Source organism: Cryptomeria japonica, chromosome 5, assembly GCF_030272615.1.
Source record: "Cryptomeria japonica chromosome 5, Sugi_1.0, whole genome shotgun sequence".
Lineage (NCBI taxonomy): Eukaryota > Viridiplantae > Streptophyta > Pinopsida > Cupressales > Cupressaceae > Cryptomeria > Cryptomeria japonica.
Window position 1 is genome coordinate 522,124,106 of NC_081409.1, and position 16,546 is coordinate 522,140,651.

Consider the following 16,546-nt stretch of genomic DNA (forward strand, 5'->3'; position numbering starts at 1 on the left):
ATTGTTATAAAAAAATTTCTCTTTCAGATTACTCGCAATTAATTTTACTTAGGAGGATATTCCTTCCTTTATCTTAATTTGATAAAATATATTCTTTGTTAATTCTTTGTGCCTAATTTCAACTCCTTGTGGTGTTCTCCCTTGATACACTATCAGTGATTCAATGAACATGATAGACATTTACACAAATCACATCACTAGGGCTAGCTATATCAACCATCAAAATGACCACTTGACACTTTAAAAAGGTCAAAAGAAAGATTACTTTTACCAAGTCCCTTCAAAAGAAGAAAAATGTTGGCAATTGAAAGACATTAAAACTAGAAACATGGAAAGTGCCATAGTTCCAATAAAAAGAAACATAAATTTAGTGGTCCTTTCTTCATAAATTAAATAAATAAATAAATAAATAAAAGAAAGTACTAGCCCTTAGGTCACAATATACTTTTCAAAGAAAGTTGAAAATACTGACGACTCAAAACTCGAAACAAGATGACCATGCTGATCATACCCTAGGGAGTAACCGCAACACATCACTCAAGATCACATGTCCTGAGTATGTTAGGAAGTGATTATTAGACTCTTAAGGTTCTTAGATTCTTTATAATCCTTTATTGATTTATGAAATAAATTCTTATACACAAGAGGTCGCATTCATTTTTATAAATCATGTTCCATTTTAACCTTCATGTGCTTACTATTTCAAACAACACTTTTTGATATAATCCACTATCTATTTAGGGTTATTAACATTCTTAATTATATTCTAACAGGTGCTTGCACTAACTCTACCATTCTCCATCCATGCCTTTTGCACTAATCTTAATTATATGCAATATATGCTTAATTAGAGGTTAAAGCTTAACAAGCTGAGCCAACGAAACCTTAGGTCTCGATAAAACTCCTAGGCGATAGGATTAACAAATACAATAACTCCTATTATCAAGTGGATCGAATAAATTTTATAAGAGAAATAATAATTTCACTCAAGAGTCCCCTTCATTACAGTTGTGCTTAATAGCACTTAATTAGATCATCTTCTACTAAATAGACATTTATATAGTTACTTGGCTCAATATCAATTATTTAGTAAATATCCAATTTCCTCCATCCTAATATTACATCCCTCCTTAATAACTTAATTTAATATGGCTTCTATTAATTATCTTAATATGCTACACCTTGATTCAATGTTACGTGGTAGCTCAAGTATCGACACTTTCATGTCTTACACACACGGTTGATAGTTTGGTACAAAATTGACACTTGTTTACTTAGAACCACTTAGGATTTGTATAATGTAATCATATAATTTTACTAGGGACATCATTTGTTTTCTTAGCACCTTATGCTAGCTCCTTATACTTTTACCTCTAACATACACTTGCCTTCATTAGGTAGGAGCTTGTTGCCAAATTACTAACACTTAAGGTTAAGAGCCATTTGGGGTGAACTAATTGTCAAGTAAAATCAATAGCACCTGACAACTAATTTCTTCCCACACACTCCATGACATAATTCAAACCTCGCGGAGAGTTGACCTATTCCCTCCTACTTCCCTTATGCAACTTATGATATCAAGGGGGTGTGTACTCGAAAAGTGACCAACACCCACCCTTTTAAATAATATTGGTAAAAAGGGAAGTTATCTCATTCCATATTACTTATTTATATTTACTAACTAGCCATTTCCGACATATCACAACTTGCGAATTCCTTCAATCCATATAAATAAACACCTTATCATCATAATATTTTGTTACCTAATTACGGTATAACTTAAAGGTGTCCAATAATTACCAATGTCTTAAGACCCATAATCTTCCAAGTTCTCCCTTGGCTAACCACATAATTCGGCTCCTTACCCATGTTCTCATAAAATATTTTATACTGCCAACTAATTCTCATTAAAGCTTTGGTATTATATGGTTGTTATACTCTCCTTCCATAAGCCATTTCCATCCGCCTGTTGCTTCATCCATACTTAATGTTTTCGCATACTTTCACACTTGAGTGCCAAAATTTGCAAAGCTTCTTTGATTGTACCTAGTAGTTAAATTGTGTGACATACTGTCTTGAACCTAGCGACTAGCCATGATTGGGTTGCCCCTTTCTCCTTAGGTTTTGAACGAATATAAGTTAATCATTTCTAGATTATAAGATTCTAATACTTTTACACCCATTTCTCTTCAATAGGGATTTTTGTACGATTCCCCAAATCAACTCTACTCTCTCTTCCATTATTTACTTTCTTCAAGATTATCTTCCCATAAAGGAACTAGTTGAGGTTTTACTTGCTTGTTTCCCCAATTTACATAACCACGGATGAACTTAGGGTTTATTGTAATTACATATTTTAATCCAAGAAGTTCATGCCTCATTTCTCCTTATTTAACTCATCTATAGAATCACTAGGGTTTTCTAAGCAAGGGAGATTACCATTCATCAGTTTAGTTTCTATCTTCAAGTTTATCCAACTCTAGCTTCAATGCATTGCTACAAGAATTGTCTAACAAATGCTCATTATAAGAAATCTAGCATAACCACATTATTAAGGTACCTAGTCATTAGGATAGGTTAATGCTTCTATCTGAGATTTGCAAGAGTTCTTTTTAACTCTTCTTCATTTATGTCTTCTATGTCGGCCATGATCTTTTTAACCATCACAATTTCACATAGCTTAAAAAAAAAACTTAACTCGAACTGTCTCGATCTTATTTATCTTGTTTATTGTGCCTTTATCTTAGGTCTATCTATCTTGCTTGACTTGCCATGTCAAGAACATATCTCAATGGAAGGCATTCTTTTAGTTATCATCAAAGGTATTTTATTGTAGAATTTAACTCCTCATACTTGATTTGATTAGGGCACTTATTGCATTTAGGTTCCAATAGAATGGTACCCCATAAGTACTAAAGAGATAAATTTCGTGATTAAACACCGAAAATACTTCATATAAATTAATAATTAAAAAATTTCGCAGCCCTTGGGGTTTTTTATTATGCCATAAACCTTATGACTAATAAGTTCAAATTTCAGGGCTTTTAGTGACCCTTGGAACCCCTTGAATTTGTTGATCTGTTGATTTAAAAGAATTTTCACTTATGTTTCACTTGTTATATCACAAGTTTCCACCTAGGTGTTATACTTCATGCCATGGTTTGGTTTCAACTAAGTTATGAATGTAGCCCATGTTCACCAGTGTTTGAACCTAGGGCTCTGATACCAAAAAGTCATGCCCAAAATTTTAGGGCAAGAACGGGACAAGTTTTTTTTTTAAAAATCACAACTTAAAACATCAACTTGACAAATATAAAATTCTATAACCTGTTTTTGTCTTAACTACATGTGAGTTAACTCTAACCACTAACTCAAGTAAGCAAACTATTATTTAAATTTAAATGTGGAATACTACATGAGTTAAATTAATATCTCATCAAATTTAGTCAATAGAATAATCAAATCAAAAACTCTTAAAAATAATTGATGAAGACAAAATTAATCTCCAATGACCATTAATTGTATTTTTTTTTCTTTTTGGAACTAATTAAATTAGTCCTAGCTCTTAGTTCATAAAAGTCAACATTTTATTTAAACAATAATTAATTTAAGATTAAACTAAATCGACAAAAGGGTCAATTGAATTTGAAATGAAAATATGTTCATTAAGGTTTAATCCCATAAACCTATATCTAGGTGAGCTAAAATTAGTTTCCCATAGTCAAAAGAGCTCACCCAATTTTATTATAAATTATCAAAGGATTATACTTCTTAAGTAATTTTAATTTAAACATTTATGTTTCTTTTTAATAAACTCATATGTTTATAAGAACGTCACTAAAATGTTAAAAAAACACCTAGTGAAAATATATTTTACCTTCAAATATATATATACTATATATTTATGTATTTATATATATATATATATATGTATATATATATATACATATATATATACATGTATATATATATACATATATATACATGTATATATATATATATATATATATATATATATATATATATATATACACTTAAATATATTCCACATTGAATAAATCAACCATGAAAACCCTAATTAAAAGAAATTCATTATAAAATGCCCCTTTCACTCATTTTTGAATATACTTCTTTATTTTATTATTTCCATTCTTTATTACATTGATCATAATACCCTAGCCCTAACTGGCTACGGTTTTATTTTATTTCCTTTGGATTTTGCGCAGGGCGAATTAACCATGCGGTGGCCATGGATCAGACTGGAAGAAGAAGAGGGTTGGTTAAATGGAGAGGGGTGGTGGGTTCTTCCCGACCGCCACTGTGTGAACACACAGCGGTGGCGGTGGCCGAGCACCACCCACCGTGTGTCCACACAGTGGCAGCCACACCACTGTGTGCCACACAGTGGCAGCCACACCACTGTGTGCCACACAGTGGCAGCCAAGGCGCCACACTACTGTGTGCCACACAGTGGCAGCCAAGGCGCCACACCACTGTGTGCCATACATTGGCGGACCTTGGCACCATCCACCGTGTGGGTACATAGTGGGGGTTCAGCCCCCATCCCGAGACCCCTTCCACTTTGCAATTTTTTTTCTTTTTTTTTTTTCAAATTTTATTAAAATATATATAATATTTAATATATATATAACAAATATAATTTTAAAACTCAGTCAGATTCATTACTCTGCAAAAATACTGATATCGTATATTTTTTTTGTTTTAAAATTGATCTAAACAGTTTGATTTTCCATATTCTGAAGTTAATTAATGTGATATATATATTTTATATATATAAAAATTATCATAGATCAGTGATATACTATTTCTTTTAATTTATTTCATTTTATTAATTTCCCAGCAGCTAAAGGAAATAATTAGGCTATCTAAATATGAATTTTCTTTTTGTAGAAATAAAGTAATTAACAGTATTAAATATACTTAGTACATCATCTTTAGAATTTATTTACTTCCATTAAATCTAAATAACTATAGTATTTATTCTGCATTAAACAAATGACAGAGTTTGATAATTCTATAGCAACTATTCAAATGACACAATTTAATAAAATTAACAGCAACTAATTAAACCTATACTTTATTAATTAAAACCTTAGAGATCGCTATAAAATCTTTGATTTTATTTTCTGCAAATAATTTAATTAACAGATTTAAATGCTAAATTTTGCATTTCCATGTATAGATCTAAAATGTATTATTTTCAGCCTATCACTTGCATGCAAATCTAGTCCATTTCTTTTCTAATAAATTGTTTTAAATGCGTAAAGGAAATAAACAATTTTATTTTTTTTTAGAATATCCCATACACACAAACATTATTTTTCAGTACCACAGGAAAACTTGAACTATAAAATATCTCATATCCAAATAAATCCACATAAGCAATTATCATAATTCTCATAATTTTGATCCATACATAAAACATACATCCTAAGGTTGTTTTGATTTTTAGATTTTGAGGAGGTGGACATAGGTTTTGAAAATGATCCTAAAGTTGTTTTGATTAGAAAAAGCCTTACCCACAAGGAGAGGAAGATACTCATTGATTTATTGACTAGATACATTGATGTCTTTTCTTGGTGCTATAATGATCTCAGAGAGCTTATGAATGGTGAATTCAAGCATCATATTTCTCTCAAACCTAAATTAAATCCATTCGGGAAAAAGAAAAGGCAATTCAATCCAAAGATAGCGGATGCAATTTTTGTAGAAGTGGATAAAATGTTGAAGGCTAAAATAATTTATCCAATTCACCATTCTATGTGGGTTGCAAACATAGTTCTTATCAGAAAGAAGAATGGCGAGATCAAAATTTGTGTTGATTTTCGCAACCTAAATCAAGCATTTCTCAAGGATAACTATCCTCTTCCTGTTATGGATCATCTTCTTCAAATTATTTCTGGATCTGAAATGATGTCCATGCTTGATGGTTTTTTGGGTTACAATCAAATCAATGTGGATCAAGAGGATCAACATAATACCACCTTTACCACTACATGGGGGACTTTTGCTTACAATTGAATACCTTTCGGTTTGATTAATGTCGGTGCCACTTTTCAGCGTGCGATGGATCTCTCCTTTGGTGACTTAAAAAACAAGATTATTGTTGTCTAATTGGATGACTTGACTGTCTTTTCCAAGAAATGAGAGGAGCACGCTTATCATCTGGAGTGCGTGTTGCAGCGATGTAGGCAACAAGGAATCTCCTTGAATCCGCATAAATCAATTTTTGGAGTAACCAAAGGAAATTTGTTGGGCCACATTGTTTCAAAGGAAGGTATCCACATTGACCCTAAGTGAGTCAAAGCTATTCAATAATTGTCGTTACCTTCTAGCAAGCCTGGAGTTCACTCTATCTTTGGCCAAATCAATTTCATATGAAAGTTCATCCCAAATTTTTCTGAGATTATGAAATCAATTGTCGAGATGATGAAAGGTGATGTGGTATTCAAATGGTCAGAAGAAGGAAAGAGAGAATTCAATCAAATTAAGTCAGCTATATCAGATGTGCCTATGTTGATGTATCCGGATTTCAACAAGGATTTCAATATTTATTGTTATGCTTCGGACTCTACATTGTCCGTAATCTTGACTCAAAATCATAATGATAATCTTGAGGCACCGATTTCTTTCATGAGCATTCCTTTGAAGATGCATGAACTAAAATATTCTCTGGTTGAAAAGAAAGCCTATGCAGTGGTGAAGGTTATGAAACAACTCTGTTTCTATGTTTTGAATTCTCACTCTAATGAATATGTTCCATATACTGTAGTGAAGACAATCCTCACCCAACAAGAAATTGGAATGAGCAAGAGAGCTTCTTGGATTGTGAAGGTTTAGGAGTATGATATTGACATCAAACCTACTAAGCTTGTTCGAGGGTGAGGATTATGCAAGTTGTTGGCTGAAAATACTTGAGAAGGAAAGGTTATTCAAGAATTAGAATTGCCATTATTTTTGTTCATCAACACCATAGATGATTGGTTCTCTAGCATAGCATACTTTCTCACTTATGGAGAGTGCCCATCTCACCTCACCCCTAAGGAGAAAAGGACCATCAAGTTGAAGTTGGCCAAATATATTATCTGGGGTGATGTCCTATACAAAAAGGGAATCAATGGTACTTTCCTAAGGTGTGTGGATAAAGAATAGAGAAAGAAGCTTCTTCAGTTCTTCCATAATGAAGTATGTGATGGGCATTTCTCTTCTTCAGTGACAGCATTTAAAATGCTAATAAATTACTACTCTTGGCCTAGGATGTTCAAGGATGTCGATGAGTGAGTAAAGAAATGCAATACATACCAACAATTCAAAGGGAAAATATAGCTTGGTGCTCTACCATTAAAGTCAGTGATCATCGAAGAGTCATTCCAGCAATGGGGTCTGGATTTCATTGGCCATATTCATCCTCATTCCAGTGCAAATCACACTCACATCTTGGTAGCTACAGACTATTTCACTAAGTGGGTCAAGGCTGTTCCAATGAAGCAAAAAACACTAGAGGTAGTCTATGATTTTATCAAGAAAAACATCTTGGTGAAATTTGGAGTCCGACATAAGATTGTCACCGACAATGCTACCAATTTCTCTTCTCATGAAATATCAGCTTTTTGTTACAAGTATGGAATCATTCTCTCTCATGCATTTGACTATTACCCTCAAGGAAATGGTCAAGCCAAAGCCAACAATAAGAATATCATTACCATTCTCCGAAAGTTAGTTGATGGAAACCAGATAACATGGCATAAACATCTGTATGAGGCACTATGGGCTTATTGTACCACAAAGAAGAGGGCTATCGGGTTATCTCCTTTTGAAATAGTTTTTGGTATAGAGGAAAGGTTGCCTATTCCTTTGGAGTTAGATTTTCTCAAATTACAATAAGTTTTGGATAATTATGAATTCAAAGATGCATTAGAAAAGCGAGTGTTGTACTTGACCAAGATGGAGAAGCAAAGGGAAGCAGTAGTGGATAGAATCATAGAACACCAAATGCGAGTTAAAGAATTGTTTGACAAGAGAGAAAGAGAAAGATCATTTCATGTTGGCGGTCAAGTTTTGTTATGGGATACGCGGAGAGAGCCAAAGGGAATGCATGGTAATTTTGACTCGCTTTGGAGAGGGCCTTTAAAAATCAGACAAGTTTGTGGTGAAAATTTGCTCTACTTGGCCTATATGGATGGAACACACTTGCCCCTTACTTATAGTGGGAAACATTTGAAACTCTATAATCAATAGGGTGGATTGTCCTTCATCCATGTACATAGGTTAAATAGGTGCTTGTCTTTGTCCTAGTTTTGGTTTGTTGTGGAGGTTTTCTTTCCTCCATATTTTTGTCCTTCCAGTCCTTTGCATGTTTTATCTTTCATCCCTCATGACTCTGTCCCAATGGATAGTGCACTAGCCTATGAAACCAGAGATTTTGGGTTCATCCTATGTCCTTTGGAGTCCTTGTCCCTAGTCAGAGCCAGTTGTTGCCCCATATTTAAAATACCTAAAATTTTAATTTCAAATTGGTCCCAATTTTGAATGAAGGCCCAATTATGTGTCTCCGCAAAATGAGTGAGAATGTGATCCAAGGTTGTCATTCTTAATCTAATCATAAATATGTCAGTCAAAATGTGAAAAAAATGGACGAATTTTGAAAATTACAAATAATTAAGGAAAATCACTTTTTGAACATGTCCTAAGCATTTTTTTGTGTCATGTGACCAATTTTTGCCTAAACCCAGTTCATAGTTTGCCATATTTGAAACTTTCAAATTTTGATGTCCCTCACTTTAAATCAATTAAAATCCCATACCCGAGGTATCTTCATGAGGAATAAATGATGGTATATTCTCATCCTACTACCTTGAAGGTGTGTTTCAAATTTCGGAGCCTAACTCCTTACCAATTGAAAGTTGCAGTCATATTTTCTAAATCAAAGCATTAAAGTCTAATGAGAAATATCTGAATTATTCTTTTAAAAAAAATTCAAATATTTTAAATTGTTTTCAATATATTTCCCATTTTGATCTTTTTTAAGAGAAATAGAAATCAAAAGTCTGTATGTAGGTTCAGATGGAATAATTGCAAGTGATCTTTTGCTCAAAGCCCTTAATTGCTCAAAAAATTCAAAATTCTAACCTTAATAGGTTAAAAATGCTCAGAAAGTGAGCAAGCCTAACCTATTGCTTTGAAAAGTCAAAATCCTAACTATAATAGGTTAAAACTACTCAAAACATGAGCAATCCTAACCTATTATTCTCACTTGCTCACAAATCGTAACTTTCTAACCTCCCTTGCTCAAAAAGCTAAGTTGAGAAATTCATAACTATTTTTCAAGAAACTTTCAAAATGCTAGAAAGATGGAGTCTTCAGGAACGCTCAATATTTTTGTAGGTTATGTAGGAATGGATTTGTTGGAAGGGCTTTGAAAGATTTTGCATAGAAAGGGAAGCTTTGGATCAACCTAACAAAGTGCCAACATAGACAAAGCATCTGAGAACACACATTGCAAAAACTCGAACAATTCCAATTTGTGGCAAAGATTGCATTGTTAATGCAGTGATAGTGGGATATGAATGAGATAAATTTGTTGAAAATGTAAGAGAAACTTCAAATGGATATATTTTGCAGGTTTAAAATCTAATTCACTAGTGTTTGCGAGCATCTTTAATCTTTTAAGAAAATGTAACCCGTAGGGTTAAAGCCAAATTCTACAACATTAACCATTGACCGAATGGCTTGAAGAGACATCATCTCATATAATGGTTTCTTCCATAGGTGATATTAGCTTAGTGAAAAATCTTTAGAAAATATCACACAAATGCATATGGACTGTTTGTTTCTACTGGAAGATGTGATTACATAATGTGCACATAATAAATTCCACAAGGAAGCTCTCAACCCCTTTGAATTAATGAAGTACTTTTGAACGTATCTTAATATAGAAAGCTTTTCTTTTATGTTTTAGTTACGTGCAGACTTATGATAGAGAAAAAATAAGTTGCAAACTTTGGAATAGGGTATGGACATCCATGAAAGCATAAACAAAAAAAGGAATCTCATTAACTGTTTTAGTTTTAACTACCATGGTGGATATGTATGCAAAGTCTAGAATAATACACAATGTACCTCAAGTGTTTCATAGAGTGTATCAAAGAAATGTCATCCAATGGAGAGAAAAAATTGCACGATATATAGAGAATGCTTTTCTAAAATGACTTCAAAATTTACAAAGAAATGCATGGCAGTTCCACTTATAGTCTGGTGTGGTTGAAATGCATGCAAAATGTGGAGTCTTCGGAAATCTCTCTGATCTGTTTGACATGATGCGGGATGTGCATGCACATGAGTTGTTTGATGGAATGGTTAATACAAAACGTGGGGGCATAGATGATAAATGTTAATAGTTTGATAGAATGCATATAAAAAATATGTCATCTCATTTAATGAGACAATTGAGGATGATGTCTTGCCGAAAAAGTCTTTAGAAACTTTAAAAGCAAATGCAATTACCTCGCAAACATGGAGGAGAAGACTAAGCATTCAAGCAAGCATCTGAGCTAGTTGGAAACCCATGAATTAACTCAAGCATATTCCATAAGAGATATGGTTTACCCAGTTCTAGCAGAGGCGTAGGCCACAAAATAAGATCCATATGCAGATCCCGCAGGAGAGCCATCACCATATCCCCTTCACTTGATTCCTTAGCCCGCAGTAGATCCTTTAACTCGAGAAGATTTAGTTACTTAACCTACATCTATCAATTTGTCAACATTGTGAAGTTTATCATCGTACATGAATTATTTGACAGAATGTTTCGAATAGATGTCATCTCATGTGATGGAATGATTTAAGGATATGCACATGATGCTTTATTGAAAAATCTTTTGAAGCTTTCAAACAGATATAAGTGGCAAATATAAAACCAAATTGCAACCTCGTTGTCATTTTTGTTGACAGTGTTGAATTAGAAAAACTTCAAACAGAGTATGAGAAGCGACCAAAACAAAAGCAATTCATAGGTGGAAAGCCAAATCATGCTTAATGATCATATAAATGTGGAAGCCCTAAACAATATATGGAAATTTATCAAAATGATTGAATGAAATATTTTATTAGATAAGATATGTGTTATGTTGGTAAGCTGAAGTGAGTGTTGTAGTTAATTACAAACGTCATCAAAATAGGGTTGACTCGGTGATTATTCTCCTGTCATAATGAAGTATAAGTTTCATAGCCCTGATTATGCACCCATTCTCAAATGTACGCTTCTAGACATTGGTGATACGAAATTGGAAAATGTGGATCTTCTGTATTTTTGGAAATCAATGGAAAAGAAAGACAAAACTTTGATAGCTCAAAGGTTGCTAGATAGTGTATTGGCACATGTGACAAGGTACCCCACATCAGTTCAATGCCCGAAATTAGTTTTGGAATGCATGAAAACATTTAATCTGGAGATAAAGGAAACTAGGACAACTGAAGGTAATGTGGTGGCTAAACTTGATCCAATCTCTATTTCCATAGTATTCAGATTGCCTTTCAGAGACCAATTCATAGAGGTAGACAGAGAGTATGCTGATACTTATTTTGTCAATAATGAAGCCCAACGTTTGAATAATATAGATAGAAAATGGTTGGAAAAACCAAGAAGAGGGAAAACACAACTTCCTAAGATAATACACAGGTCTCTGTTGATGGAGGATATAGAAAACCTCGTTATTTTCTTGAATCGGGTCATGGGAAATGAGGATTCAAATGACTTGGAGAGGTGGATATTTTTGTTCATCAATATAATCTATGAAAGCATACAGTTTATTAATTGGGTTGAAATTATTAGTAATAATCTTTGTGATCAACTACTCAAATTGAGAAAGAATTATAATTTCTATATGACATCATATCTCTTTTATGCCATTGTTGGGATGAAGAAATGGCCAGGGTTGAATGTTGAAGGCATTTATGATGATGCAACTCAGATTTATAATTATCATCTGTAGCTACAGTTGGAGGAAAGCTATCATCACTTAGGCGGGTTGATGATGTCTTTACTATGTTGATAGTAAGAGAACTACAAGGTAGCATTGGACTCAAAATATCTCCAGAAGCAGCAGCATTGGTACAAAAGTATGGTAGTTACTTCATATAGTTTTTGAAGTTCACATACATCTGGATAGGAGGTTACGATGGCTGCCCTCTCATGTTGCCGAGGTTTTTTGAAGATAAGTTAATCCTCATTGAGGTGTGCAGGCAAATTGCATAGGTCAACAAAATTTTCTGAAATAAAAGAAAAAGCATTATCTCTTTTCCCATTGGAGTTGGTTATTACAATTGTGAGAGCAACTTAGATGCTCAAAGTATCAAGAGGTCCATAGAAAAAAATCACTTTTACCCTTATGATATGAGGTTTCCTTTTGATAGTAAAGGGTTGGTGCAGGAGAACCTAGGACTTAGGGTATTAGTCCTTTTTCAATTTTGGCTTGTACTGACCTTAGACAAGTCATAATTCCAATAAGGACTCCAGGAGGGTCCAATATGTGTGATTAGAGTCTAGGTTGATTCAAGTGTGTGCCTAGTTTAGTTGGTTTCTTTCTAGGTTTGCACTTTGTTGGTTGTTCTTGATTTGAGTAGTCAATGATGCCTTCTAGATGGTCAAAAGAGGCATAGTTTGGTTAAAGTATTAGAGGGGTTAAAAATAGCCTTAGAAATGTTTAAAAAGAAGTTAGTAATGACTTGTAATAGGTTGCCTAAGTGAGAAAGGCAAGATATGGAAAATTATAAAAGTTGTCATGACAACTTGGTCCTAAAAGAGCTTAGCGGTGGAGTTAGGGTTCAAAAATTGGCCTAAGATTCCTCCACACATGGGGAAGACTATTTAAACCCTCTCTTTCATGGATACCAAGGTTGGAAGCATTGATTTTTGTGATTGACAATCTGAAACCACTCATTTTCAGACTGTTATCACTCCTTTTGTCTTATTTTGCATAAAAGAGTGAATACAAATGGATTGAATCCATTGATCAAAAATTGGATAGTTTTTCTTTGGTGTGTTCTAGTTCCAATCAATCCATTTCATTCTTTCTAAATAGATTTTATTAGTTTTTTTACTATTTTGTTTTCAAATGGCCAGTTTTGGCTTGTAAATAGCTTATCAGTGGAAAATGGTTGCCCCATAAAATCCCACCATGATACAATCATGGCCTTGTTGGGAAATGGTAGGAAACCCTATTTACATTATAAATATGCAGGGAGGAGTTCTAGGAGTGAATTTTACCATTGTTACCACCTTGTTCTAGGCGAGTCTTGCTGCAACCCAGCTAGGAAGACAAGGTGGAGAAATGAAAAAAGAATGCAGGGGTGAAACCAAAACCTTAGCCTAAGAATTTGGAATTGTTTATTAGGTCCATACAGAGTTGCAGATAGAAGGAGAATCTTTGAAAAATCCATTTGATGCGCTTTCCACAAAGTTGGACAGTCACAGTCCTAAAAGCTATTGAAACCCTAGCAAAACCTCATTTTTGGGTTAGGGCATTGTATAGACACTTGGGGGTCTAAAACCAACTAAATCTCTTGGGGTTCAATGAGTGATTGAAGAATAATAAAACTCTTTGTAGGGTCTTTTGGACTGTATGACCAAAAATCCGTAAAAACCCGGATTATGAGGCCTAATTGGGGCTCTTTCCTAGTAGCCCTCTTTTGAGCATTTTCTTGAAATCAGTAAGGAAGATGAGTTTGGAAATAGAACAAATGGACCTTTTTTACCAAATCCCACATTGAATGAGAACCTCCACACCTCTACAAAACACATGACAACATTGGGGGTGAAAGTGACAAAATGCCAGTTTGAAGGATTGAGAACTGGTAGAGAACATTGAATTGGTAGGGTTCCTAGTGAAGACACTTGTTGAAAGTCACCTTAATGTGGACAAAGCAATAGTCCTAGCAGATTTTTAGAAGGGATAGTGGGACTTGAAGCATATAAAGGCCTAGTGGAGTTGTTGGAGTGAGCAACACCAAGAGAAGAAGTGTGAGCAAGCTAGGTGTACCCTATCAAGTGTATGTTGCAGGAGAGTTGGAACTTGGTGCCAAATTTGAGCATTTTCCTAATATAGAAGATTTCTAGCAAGACTGTGAAGATGATTTTGACGAATGAAAAAGGGATTGGATGAGGTTTTCTATCAAGAAGATAGTTGATTACAAAATTGAAATATATGTGAATGGCATTAAGGATGATGAATCTGATTTGATCGATGCTTTTTATATTGAGAGGATTCAACTTCTTCCTCTACCACCCATTAATTGGTCACTTCCAGAGATAAGAAGCATCTAGGAAAGATTAGCCTATGTGGTTTGAAGAACACTTGAATGGGTTAAAAGTAAGAGAATCAAGGCTACAACAACCAGACCTTCACATAAAGGTAATACTTGAAAAGATAGAAGTGGTGCACAAGGAAGTTCTTCTCTTCCACCTAATTCACAAAGGTCAAATCCAGTTTTGAGTCTACACCAAAATATATCCAAGGGAGGTAATGATGGAGAAGATCGAGAAAAAGGAAAGGATCTTGCAAATGCATGTGAAGTTAGTTTTGTCATTAAGAAAAAGAGGTCAAAGATAAAAGAAAAGACAATGAATCTTTCCCAGGAGCTAGAAGATGAGTTAGAATGTATTTCACCTCAACATCCTACTAGCATTGATAATCAACAAATTCCCTTTGTCTCACCTTCTATCATTATTTCATCACCACAACATGATGATTTTGCCATTCATGAAGAAGCTGAAATAAATGATGTCCATACTAAAGTTCAATCTCCACTCTTTCCAAACAATCCAACATATTTAACCTCGACATTTGTGAATAGTCAATAATCATTGCCACCATCTTCATCATTTTGGTTACAACAGAGCTTACAGAATAAAAAGAGAATTGTTCAATTGATAGCTGCTAGTTTTGATGCGGTTGCAAATGCACTTCACAGGATAACCACACCCAATAAAATAAAAGTTGCATCTAGATTGGGAATTAGTCCTTCATTAGGAAATTTATGTTGGCATTTTTGTTGTTTATGTTGTGATTGTTATTGATGGACACACACTTGTATTGAGATCCCCTTTATATGTATGAGCTCATGCTCAACCGGTATTTGTTCCAACCGGTATGTGGTATACTAGTCTTTAGACAAGTGGTGATTTTGCAGAATGTGTTTCCTGGTCTGAAGCGGCATGTTGACCCCAAGCGGTTCGTAGGTCACAAGCGGTATGAGGGAGAAAAGTGGCACAACACATTCTTACCAGTCTTCATTTTTGTCAAACCAGCAACCGGTATTTTTGTATGAACCGGTAATACCCTATGATGAGTTACCAACTAGCATTTTGTGATGAGTTACCAACTAGCATTTTGTGATGAGTTACCAATCCACCGATTGTTTGATGGTGCCAACACATTGACAGTGCTTTTTGTGTCATGTTACTGAGTATGTCTAGATTCATTGAACCTAGGAAATTGTAATGCAATCCTATTGGACCGACATGAAATCAGATTCCTTTAAAAGGACATCATGTCTAGGGTTTTTAAGTTGTTGCTAAAAGGGTTAATGTTGAGATAGGGTTTAAGGTGGGAGTCGAGAATGATCTTATCTGAAGAGATCAATATGTAACTGTGAGAGAGAGAGAGAGAAGACTAAAGTAATGCTGGAATGCATTAGCTGTGAGCAATACTGGATCTAACCAAGCAGTTTGTACTATTAGATAGATCAAATACTTGTTGATTACTCACATCTTTGACAAGTCTGTAGCCCTTAACCGGGTAGGCCTCAAAGCCTTTGTAAAATCCTCTAACAAGGTGGTTCACACACGTGAATCTAAAATCCTCTAACAAGGTAGTCTTTAATCAGACTTATCTCCTAACAGAGATTGAGATTCCTAATAGGATCTGTTCTGGTGAAGAACATTGTAAGACCTTAACCGGTCTGGTTTCTATTTTGCAGATAGTGACTTGTGAGTTCCATCTCACCGTGGTTTTTCCCAGTTGGGTTTCCACATCAAATATCTTGTGTTATGGTTGTATTGTTTTTGTGGGCAAACACTTTATTCGCATTTTGGTTTGCATGTGTGGTAACCGGTTTGACTGTTAGACTGCTTTACCAGTTTATCTTTAGACTATGTAAGTGTTTTAGTATAGAAGTTTTGGGCATACTAATTCACCCCCCCCCTCTTAGTATTCATCAATTGGTATCAGAGCCTACCTTTCTATAAGTTTAACCACTTGGAAAAAGATATGGGGGATTACACCTTGAGGGAACTTACTCAATGACTCACTAAGTCTGAGAAAGCCTATGATGATCTTATGGTCAAATACAAGGCATCTCAAGCAAAAAGAAGAGAACATGCAGAGAGGCTGATGGAACTATCTAAAAGTAGTTCTGAAGATGAAGCTAACATGGAAGCCATGATTGCTGAAGTGAATAAGCTAAATGACTCAAACTCCAATCTAAGAAAGGAGTTGGAAGGACTGACTATTCGGTTTAGTCAAGAGCT